The sequence below is a fragment of the Oryza glaberrima genome, chromosome 12 (genome assembly GCF_000147395.1).
Source record: "Oryza glaberrima chromosome 12, OglaRS2, whole genome shotgun sequence".
Classification (NCBI taxonomy): Eukaryota; Viridiplantae; Streptophyta; class Magnoliopsida; order Poales; family Poaceae; genus Oryza; species Oryza glaberrima.
The window spans coordinates 19654347-19666035 of NC_068337.1; the positions used below are offsets into that span (position 1 = coordinate 19654347).

The 11689-nt window shown below is 40.9% G+C and overlaps 1 pseudogene; it reads left to right on the plus strand.

The window, feature by feature from the left end:
• Nucleotides 1-9523: 9523 nt before the first annotated feature.
• On the plus strand, nt 9524-11333 carry LOC127756828 (probable sarcosine oxidase; annotated as a pseudogene).
• The last annotated feature ends 356 nt before the right edge of the window (nt 11334-11689 follow it).

Here is an 11689-nt window from a genome sequence, read left to right on the forward strand (position 1 = left end):
AATTAAGTTTGTTTATTGCACTATCTATCTATCTATCTATCTATCTTCTATTATATACTAAAAGCCCATTAAACTTCCTACAAACGCTCTCAAGCTGCCACATGGCGCTCTAATAAATTAGAGAAAATCTATCTATCTATCTATTATATACTAAAAGCCCATTAAACTTCCTACAAACGCTCTCAAGCTGCCACATGGCGCTCTAATAAATTAGAGAAAATCCTGTAAATTCTAAGAAAAAAGCAAAACATCTACCCCTTGATTTTCACTTAAATTGGTGGGTCCAATATTATACACCGTCAGATAAAATTGATCCTAACACAAACCAAATACTATGGGTCCCACCAAACTCATGTACGTACATGGGTATGCAGTACGTACGCCTCCTTCCAATTATTTTGGTATTTAGTACGTACGCCTCCCTCCAATTATTTTTTCCTTTTTCTCTCTTCTTTTTTCCATTTATACAATTGATATATATTTTTTAAATAAACATAATTTACAAACAAAGAATATACCATCATATAATTCTTTATAAACACAGGTAACTAAATTAGCTCTACAATCTTTGAAAATAAAATTTACACTATTATATGTTTACCCATTAAATCAATATAATTTCCAATTAAACCGGTGTACTCATTACTTTGTACTATTATTTTCAAATAATACACTATTTTAAAATAAATTTACACAATTATAATGTGTACTTATCAAATAAACAATTTGAGATCTATATTAACTAATTATACGTGTACTTAAACAGATGGACCCATTATTTAAATCATGGGATCTATTTTTTTTATTAATTTGGACTATTATTCTCAAATAATGTATTATTTTAAAATAAATTCTACACCATCATATTGTGTACCCATTAAATTAACAATTTAAAATATATATTAACTAATTTAAATTTACACTAGAACCGGTGGACCCATTATTTAAATCAACAGATCTATTGTTAATAACTAAAGTGTCCAAAGTTCTCTTTTTGTCCGCTGCACAATGCACGTCTGCACCTTTGCTGTTCGCACGTGTGACAAAGCATTGTGTCTGAGGCATCTTAGGTGATCATGATCGCTGCAACGCTACCGCTTTTGTTAATAACATGAAAAAAATTATCTATATAAAAATCTTAAGCCACCACATATATATCAACATATATATTAACTGTTAAAGATTTTAGAATGAGAAAACAACGAGTTCTCACCTACATTATTTAGAAACATTAGAAAAACAATGTCCCCTCCACCTCCCTCTCCAATCACATGTGCATAACACTATTACACTGCCAACCCGTCTCTGGCTCGAGTTCTATGCTATTCATTCCTCTCCAATCTCCTCCCTATTTTCAGCACAATATTAACGCATATTAATAGAATTCTTACTAGGATAAGAGTAATAAGGGAGTTTTAAGGCCCTATTTTTTTATTGATTCCATATTTTGCATTTTCGTTTGCACACTCCATGCTTTTCCAAGTTCATAAATGTTGTTTTTCTTAAACAACTTTTTAACTATTTAGAAGTTAATCCATTTGTTTATAATCTCAAATAGCTATCACATAAATCAGAAAATTCATCAATTTCAGTTGTCCTAAACCCCTGAGTAGTACATATTTTTTTCGTGCGAAGCATGGTGATCAACGAATAATAAAAGTGGTAACATGAATTTTAAGAGCTACTATGAACAATTGTAAATAGGTGTCAAAATTATTTGCTATTAATTAGACATCTAATGGTTTGCTAGCAACATATTTAATTTCTCTCTACATGTATATAAACATGGACAAAGCTAGAATAAATATTAACATATATCCCATACATATATATTACATGGTTAATATTCTCATTACATTGAAACCACTTGGTGCTCTAATAAATTAGAGAAAATATTAGAAATTCTAAGAAAAAAAAGCAAAGTATCTATTATTTGATTTTCGCTTGAATCGGTGGGTTCAATATTATAAACCATTAGATTAAATTGATCTTAGAAGAAACTAAATACTACAAGATCCCACCTCTCCACCTTCGATACGCACCTACGTACGCATGGGTACCTATGCTTCCCGTCCCTTTATCATTTTTTCCTTTCTTCTTTTCTTCATGTATACGCTTCCCTCTCTTTCTTACTATATCATGCGCCTTCATGAGACAATTTAATTACAAGAATTTTGAGCATCTTACTCTCACATTTTTAATTTGTTGCCATACTACAAGCAATAGTTTATTATTTACTCGAGAAAAAAACATGATTCAAAAGTCGTAAGTACTTAATCCATCTCCTACTTAAAAGTTTGTGAATGAATTTTTAAGATATTTTAAGAAAAATAGAAACCTTAAATTATTATAAAATAACATTATCCAAACTTTAGTTTTCCCTTAATCTATGAGACAAAATCTTTGAACAAACAATAAAAATCTTACCTTTCAATAATATAAGTATACGTGCATACGCGCGGGCCACCTTCCTAGTTATATACTAAAAGTCCATTAACCTCCCTACAAACGCTCCTAATCCGCCATGTGTCGTTCCTTCAAACGCTCCTAAACTGCCACGTGGCATTTTCTAATCTAACCATCGATTTTTACTTAAATTGGTAGGCCCGTTATTTTACACCATTAGATTAGATCTATTTGAAAAGTCACAAGAAAAATTAACGTATATTCCGATCGGATATGAACCCTTATGTACTGTTCGTTTAAATAAAAAACAAGCAAACATACGTGCAGCTATAAAGCCAGAATGGTAGTACTACGCTGTACGTTGAAACCATATATATACCGGAAAATTTACGTACATACGCACAGTGGAAAAACCAGAAACTTTAGGTACTGTTTATTTTAAAAAACGTACGTACGTACGATAAAAAATATTAAAAAGGTACGGTTCACTAGAAAAAAATAAATGTACGTATGCTCTCCATCAGTAGACAAAAAAAGATATTTTTTAAAAATAGTATTTTCTATAGTAGAAAAAAAACTTATTACCCCACAAATATAGTAAAAAAACGTACAACAAAAAAATATGATTTGAAAATATATGTTTTCAGCTGCGTGGCATTCTTCTTTGAAAAAGGCTTTAAAAAGTCGAGCTAACAATATATATAGTCACTATCTATTTTATTTATCACCATCTATTTTATTTATGCATGCAAGTGAAGTGGTACGGGATGAAATAATATATGGTCACTTTGTTTTTATAATTTTTCATATACGTTTGAATGACATGGATAGTAAATAGAACTTAGAAGAATATACATTTTACGAGTGAAGTAGATAACACACGTATAAATTCTAATTGTGATTTTTGTCATAAATAACACAATGGTCTAAATAGATAAAAAAAATGAACGTGTCATTTAAAAGTTAAAAACTATGACGAGTTAAAATATATTGTTACAAATAAATATAAAAGTTTAGAAGGTTGTGGTTATTTAAAAATTATTGTTGCAAATATTTTCATAAAGAGGAAAAAGGAGAAAAAGTAATCAAGAGGATAAATTTTCTACAAACACTTATAATCCGTCACAAGTAATCTATAAATACTTATAGACCACCATGTGGCACTCTAATAAATCATAGAAAATGTATAAAAGAAAGCAAAACATCCGGCCAATCGGTTTTCATTTAATCTGGTGACCCATTATTTTCAACTATTAGATCTATCTTCAAACTACTAATTAAATTTATCTGTAAAAAGTCCCACGTCATAATGACACTACCGGCCAATTAATATACATGCACGTTGGTATGTAGGTATTCTTTTTCTTAAAAAGTACGTACCTATGTAGTAGAGTACCTACACAGCTATTCCTACACAGCTATTCCTATATATGCAGTACGTACGCACGCCAGGTCCCACATTCTTTTTTTTCTTTTTTTCTTCTCATCATTTAGATTAGATGGAAAACCAAACTAATAATTTAAACTAATATTAACTATGCTTCAAGTTGTAAAAATATATGTTATTTCGAGTTATATTCAAATTAGGGGCATGTCATTGAAACACCCATAAAAAAGTATAGATAAATTAAAAGTATAGATTATGTGATAGTTAAATTAGACTTACATTTTCCAAAATAAAAACAACTTCAAGTGTGTGTAGAATTTCAAAAATTACTCACATTCTATTGTAAAAAATACTGATATGGCAAAAGGATGTTACTAAATTTATCATAAATATATTTTTATGTATTATGTGTTTACTCTATTCATATATTATTAGAAAATTAAATATCAAATATATTCAATTTAAACCATGTCAATATCCCTTTTCTCCTACTTAGCCTTCGTTTGATCTAGCTCATTGACTTAGCTTATCTAGGGCACACGAAAAGACACAAGTCATTAGCACAAGATTAATCGAGTATTATAGAAGCTTGAAAATGAATTTATTTGTATTTTTACAAAATTTCTATAATAAAAATTATTTTGTAAAATACGCACCATTTAGCAATTCAGTAAACGTGTTCATGGTAAATAACGAAGTATGCACTCCGATAAGCACTTTAGAACTTAACCATAAATTTATTACTTATGCACTAAAACTAAATATAATATACTTTGTGAATCAAGAATAGTATAATATATCAATCGTATGTCCCCGATAAATCCTATGTAATAAGTTCTATATACAAACCAGTGTCAACAATCATCAAGTTATATTGTTTATGATACATCCATGCACAATGCACTTAGTAATTAGTTGACATCCAGTAAGCACGTGCATAAGCACCGAATATATAGGATGATTCTAAGTGGGAACCCACTTACACACAGGTGTACACTTGTGTTTTCTTCACACAAGCTAAAAAAAAGATATTGTTGGAGACAATACATCACATATCTTATGCTTAAAATAACTAGTCGCAGTGATAACGAAGTATCGAGATCAAAGGTTTTCCACTTGTCTCTCTGTAGTGTGTCTGTGTAGCGGCGTGTATGCATGTATATATTTTACATAACCGTAAACAATAATATATAGCTATGGTAATATATTGGAAAAACCTGCAATGCACTCCAGCATTAAGAGGACATATAAATTATTTTTGCTTCGATCGGTATACAGAAAACATAACACCTTATGTTTCATGTATACTGATCGAAGCGAAAATATTTTTCCAGGTTAAAAGTCGATCAACCAGTACTATTGGCTATATTCATCTGAGCGAGATCAATTTTCTACAGATACTAATTAAGTCCGATGTTGGTGCTCTCTGACAATGGTAGGACATACTTATTATGATATTTGTGCGTTTTTTAACAATGATGTAAAGGCACATATCATCACTCATCGATAAATAGAGGCGAAAAGAGATCACACTTGTTCTGTGGTGGAGGTGAAGGAGAGGATCGATGATGGTGATTCTTCCATAGGTCAACAATGGCAACCATCAATAATCCATCATATGCGACTCGTTTTGATTTCTCTCCCATATGATGATATGAATGGAAGACATCAGGAACGAAAGGATTATTGGTGTGTGACGATGTTTCAAAAAGAAGAACAATTTCGTGATCTTCTGGTGGACAACTACTACTAAAGTTTACATGAAGGCGTACTGAAGATGCTGAAATTTAGATGCTGAAAAACATTCTAGGGAAAATATCTCATTGACGCAGATGCTGACAGATTCCTGGAACATAATTTTGTTGACACCCATGCGCATGTATTGGGATAACTGCATTGACGAAAAAAAATACGGAGGTATCTTTCATTAGTTTATGTTTTGATGCGTTGGATTTACATCGATCGGTACACATTATCATTCTACAGAACCGTGCTATAATAAAACAAATTCAACAGTAAAACTGATTACTGTTAGAACACTGTTGCACTGTGCTAATGAAGATCATTATAGCGCAAGACTTAGGGTGCGTTTGCAAGAGCAAGTTACCAGCACTCCCCTCTAGTTTTCCGCGTACACACTTTTCAAACTGCTAAATGGTGTGTTTTTTACAAAAAAAAGTTTCTACACAAAAGTTGTCAAAAAAATTCATATTGATCTATTTTTGAAAAAAAAATTAGCTAATACTTAATTAATCACGTGTTAATAAACCGCTCCGTTTTTCGTGGATAGGAGATGGGTTCCCAACACCCACCTCCAAACACAGCCTTATCTGTAGTTACTAAATAGAAGACCTGCATACCACGAGCATATATATATAGGTGGGGAATCTAAGGAAGAGCCTACCAATCGGGCGCCTGGTCTGGATTGGCAAAAATCATGTCTGACGTCAGCGCCACACATGCATGCAAAATCACTTGAAACTATTTTTTCTCTTAAATTATTTATCCAAATCATTATTCGATTGCACCATTAAATTCGTTGTAATTAAATCTTCAAAACAAGACCATACATGGATATATTCCGACAAAAATACTTTTTGCTTATTATTGAATTATTTTTAAATGTTACACGATGTTTCACAAAGTATATCAGAATTGTTTCACTAAGTAGATCGAAAATATTTCAATCGTTAAAATCGGGTGTTGTTTCCCCTTATATAAAAACAATGTTTCAGCAAATAGTGAAAAAATGTTTCAGTTCACTGCTACATTAGATATATACATAGTGAAACATTGTGAGTACACTAGGTGAAACATTTTTGGTGGAACAAAAAATGAAACGAATTCCCTTAATAGAGGGTTTATAAAATATGTGGGTGATTTGTTGCAAAAGAATGCTTCGTTCACTGCAACATTTGATTTATACACAGTGAAACATTGTGTGTACACTAGGTGAAACATTTTTTGTGGAACACAAAATGAAACGAATTCCCTTAATAGAGGGTTTCTAAAATATGTGGGTAATTTGTTGCAATAGAGTTGTGTGGGTGGACACGTGGTGGGCCAGGGTGGAGTGCGCGTGTGCATGGGGGCGGGGGAGAATCCGATTTCTGTTCCCCCGCCGGTCGCTCGACGGCAATCATTACCGGGAATTTAACTATTTGCCACTATTGCATTTGGCAATTTTCCAAATGCCCCTTTTGTACTTGCACTTATTATTTTGCTCTTCTAAAAAGGTGGTCTCTTAACTATTTGCCACTTTTGTTTACGTGCCATGCCAACGTGGTAATCTTGCGGGAAAAGTGGTGTGTGAACCACTCGTCGGTCTCTCCTTCCCCTTCATTTCTCCACGCGTATCCACAGCCATCGGAGAGGTATGCGCCTGGTCGCCGCGACGACTCCATCCATGCTCGGCCACCACCGAAGCGGACTCTTTGTGGCCACCTTGTTGTCCCCGCCACCACCTCCCCCTCCGTGAAGTGTCATGCCGCTGCCCACTTCGCCCCCGTCGTTGAGAGCATCATTAGTGCCGCTAGTGGCGCCGCAGCCGCCACCGCCGCCGTCGTCGACCCCCAACTTGAAGCTCATGGCGGAGGCCAGGAACGACCAACGGGATGCCCGGAGGGGCTGCGGCACCAAAGGCCGTGCTCGCGGCGCCAGCACATGACCTTTCCGGCGTGGTCGCCTCGACGTTGACGGGTGGTGCAACGAGGCCTACCTGGTGCTGCTGGTGCTTCTGGTGGTGGTAGCCAGCGCCATACTACTACGAAATCCATCTTTCGTGGCAGCCATTTTGGATTTTTGCTAGCGGCATTTGGAGCCTCCACAAAGCAAAGGCCAGTGAAGATGAAGCATCTTTGCTGACGGTGAAAAACCACTAGGGAAGTTCATTTTTCACTAGCGGTCCATATAAGGTAGCCGCAAGCGAAAATAGTCTTCGTTGGCGGCTGCTTTATGTGCACCGCCGGCAAAAACATATTTTCGCTAGCGGTAGCTCATTTTCACTAGCGGTGGGCGACCGCCAGCAAAAATCTGGTTTCGCTGGCGGCAGGTAATAAGACCCGCCAGCGAAAATAATTTCGGAGAAGAAAATAAAACGGAACCACAAACCTAGCTGGCCGCCTACGGTAAAAATTACACCAAAAATATCCAAATTCAAGTTTCCATTTCAAAAACTTCTCCAAAATCCCAAGTCCACATTTCACATTACTGCAAAAAAAAAACCCCCGAAAATCCCGAGCTGGGTCTGGGTTTGGATGGTGGCGAGGAAGTCGACGAGGAACGTGGCGTGCGAGCGCGAGCCAAAGAAGAAGTCGAGTCTGCCAGGGGCAGCAGCGACACGCAGGGCGAGGGAGGCCTGGTCGCGCTTGAGGAGGAGCTACTCGTGGTAGAGGAAGGTGCGGCGGTGTGGGACGTGCTGGCGCAGCTGGACAGCGGCGACCCACTGGTCGGGGTTGGATTGGGCGCGAGCGCAGGCATCGCTGATGCGGTCGTGGATGGTGAACTTGACGGGGTTGGTCTGCTCGAGGAGGATGGCGTTGAAGACCTCGTGGCGGAGGCGGAGCTTGAGGCAGAGGTGCTTGGAGTGGGGCTCGGAGAAGACAAACTCGGTGTCGGAGATGGAGACGCGGAGGCGGGAGAGGGGGCGGTTGAGGCGGCAGAGGAGGATCTGCAAGAGCTCAGGAGACTCTGGCCGGGTGCCTCTCCCGGCCACGAATCCGCGGCACCCGCGTGCCCCTCCCGCCCGTAGTGGTCGCCGTCGTCGCCGTCATTGGCGTGCACATCCGCCTCCCGCGCCGCTCCCAGATCCGCCGCACCCCTCCCGCCAGTCGTGGTCGCCGTCGTCGCCGTCGCCAGTCGCCGACAGGAGGAGGAGGCAGGGGCGCAGGGAAGGAGGAGGGGAGAGAGGTGGAGGAGGAGGGGGAGAGGGAGGCGGTGGCTGGGTGGGTGGAGAGGAGATAGAGGAGAGAGGCAGTAGTTTTAAATATCTCACGTGCGTGGTTTTAAATGCCGCCCAAATATTGTGGTGTAGCTCTGATTTTCGCTAGTGGATATTTCAGAGGTCCGCCTCGAAAAATAGAGTATTTTTATAGCGTACTTCTTAACGTGGCCACTAGTGAAAATCGGTTTTCGCTGACGGTCCTATACCCCCACCCCTCCTTACGTTTTTGCTGGCGGACCGCTAGTAAAAATTATAGTGTGATGTCATGAAAAATTGTTTTTCTAGTAGTGGCAGCTACATGGCATCGGCGTCGAAGATGCGCGTGGTGGAGCAATGGACGGCCTCTCCGGTGGCTGCGGATGCGTGTGGAGAGATGAAGGGAAAAGGAGAGACATACGAGTGGATACCACAACGTTTATAATCCAAGACTACCACGTTCGCATGTCACTTAGACAAGAGTGGTAAATGGTTAATGACTACATCTATTTAGAAGGACAAAAAATATAAGTGCAACTGCACAGGGATATTTGGATAATTGCCGAACGCAATTGTGTCAAATTGTTAAATTTCTCTTAGGATCGTGCTAATTACACTCTTATTAATCTTGGTTGCGTATGCAGATTGCCGTTTTATCCGGAAATTAAGATGCGATTTGTTTTTGGGGCCAGTAATTCGTGGCGCCCAACCAGTAAAGGCAGAACGAATAGGCATCCGCCACGTGTCCGTATCCAGCCGCCTTTAATTATCCCCTCCGATCGGCTACCCTTTCGATCAAACTCCCCCCTTCATCTCCCACATCAAAATCCCACACACGCGACCATGGCGGCGGCGGCGGCGGCGACCAGTGGCGGCTTCGACGTGATCGTGGTGGGCGGCGGCATCATGGGCAGCTGCGCCGCGTACGCCGCGGCGTCGTCGTCCCTCGGCGGCCGCGGCGGCGCGCGCGTGCTGCTCCTGGAGCGGTTCGACCTGCTCCACCACCGCGGCTCGTCGCACGGCGAGTCCCGGGGCATCCGCGCCACGTACCCGCAGGCGCGGTACCCGCCCATGGTGCGCCTCGCCGCGCGGTTCTGGGGCGACGCCGAGGGCGAGGCGGGCTACTGCGTGCTCGCCCCGACGCCGCACCTCGACATGGGCCCGCGCGCCGACCCCGCCCTCCGCGCCGCCATCGACAACGGCGGCGCCGCCGAGGTCGTCGCCGCCTCGGACGATTCGGCGGCGTGGCCGTGGTCCGCGGTGTTCCGCCTGCCCGAGGGGTGGACGGCGGCGAGCAGCGAGCTCGGCGGCGTCATCAAGGCGACCAAGGCCGTCGCGATGTTCCTGTCGCTCGCCGCCAAGAACGGCGCCGTGCTCAGGGACAGGACGGAGGTGGTTGACATCGCCAAGCAAGGTAACAGATCAATCAATGAAATCATATTTACTAGTACGTCTTTATCTGTGCACTATGATCCAAATCCAGTATCATATTTACCTGCACAGTGAATTCCATGCAATAGTTACTGCTCCCATCGTTTTAGAATAGGTTAATTATTTTCCCTTTCGTTTGTCCCAAAATAAGTTTATTTTTGTGTTATGACTATATCGTAGTTTGTGAAAGTAGAAAATAATTGTAAATAGAGTAGATAAAATGAGAAATAATTGAATTGAGTTTATATAAAACGGGCATATTATAGTCTTTATAGCTTCGCATTTGTATAGGTTAGATGGGTCAAAATGAACTTATTTTGAGGCCGAGCGAGTAATTATTTAATAAAAATCTAACGTTTTATCTTTACGAGATTGATCGATCTTGGTGAAGACGTCGAGCGGGGAGGAGTTCCACGGCGCCAAGTGCATCATCACGGTGGGCGCGTGGGCGAGCAAGCTGGTCAAGTCGGTCGCCGGCGTCGACCTGCCAGTGCAGCCGCTTCACACGCTCATCTGCTACTGGAAGGCCCGCCCTGGCCGCGAGCATGAGCTCACGCCGGAGTCCGGCTTCCCGACGTTCGCTAGCTATGGCGACACCTGCATCTACTCCACGCCGTCCATGGAGTTCCCAGGCCTGATCAAGGTGTGCGCGCACGGCGGTGCGCCGTGCGAACCGGATAGGCGGGACTGGTGTGCTGGCGGCGACGCCCTGGCGGACCCGGTGGCGCGGTGGATCGACGAGCTCATGCCCGACCACGTCGACACCTCCGGCGGGCCGGTCATCCGGCAGTCGTGCATGTACTCCATGACCCCTGATGAGGATTTCATCATCGACTTCGTTGGTGGGGAGTTTGGAAAGGATGTGGTTGTCGGCGCCGGGTTCTCCGGCCATGGCTTCAAGATGGGACCTGCAGTCGGGAGGATCCTCGCCGAGATGGCCATGGACGGCGAGGCCAAGACGGCGGCGGAGGCCGGAGTGGAGCTTGGGTATTTTAGGATTGGACGTTTCGAGGGTAACCCGGAGGGAAATCGTGCTGAAAATAAGGTGAAAATTTGAGTCCTCGCGTAGGCATGGCCACCTGTAAGAGCTAGATCTGTAAGGTGATGTCGGTGTGCGGTTGTGAGATGTTTGCTAGTACTGTAATATGTCAAACATTGCATTCCTGAACTTATACTCCCTCCGTTTCGAAATGTTTGACACCGTTGACTCTTTAGCACATGTTTGACCGTTTATCTTATTCAAAATTTTTTTGTAAAATATGTAAAATTATATACCTACATAAAAATATATTTAACAATGAATCAAATGATAAGAAAAGAATTAATAATTACTTAAATTTTTTGAATAAGACGAATGATCAAACATGTTTAAAAAAGTCAACGGCGTCAAACATTTCGAAACGGAGGGAGTATATGTGTGTGCTTCAGAATTATATGTTTGCTTCGGAATCTTGGACTTAGTAGATTGGAATGATTCTCATTACGATTTTTGCTGCGCTATTCCTATTCCAGAGTCATCATCTTCATGTTAGATGTGCATGTTAATT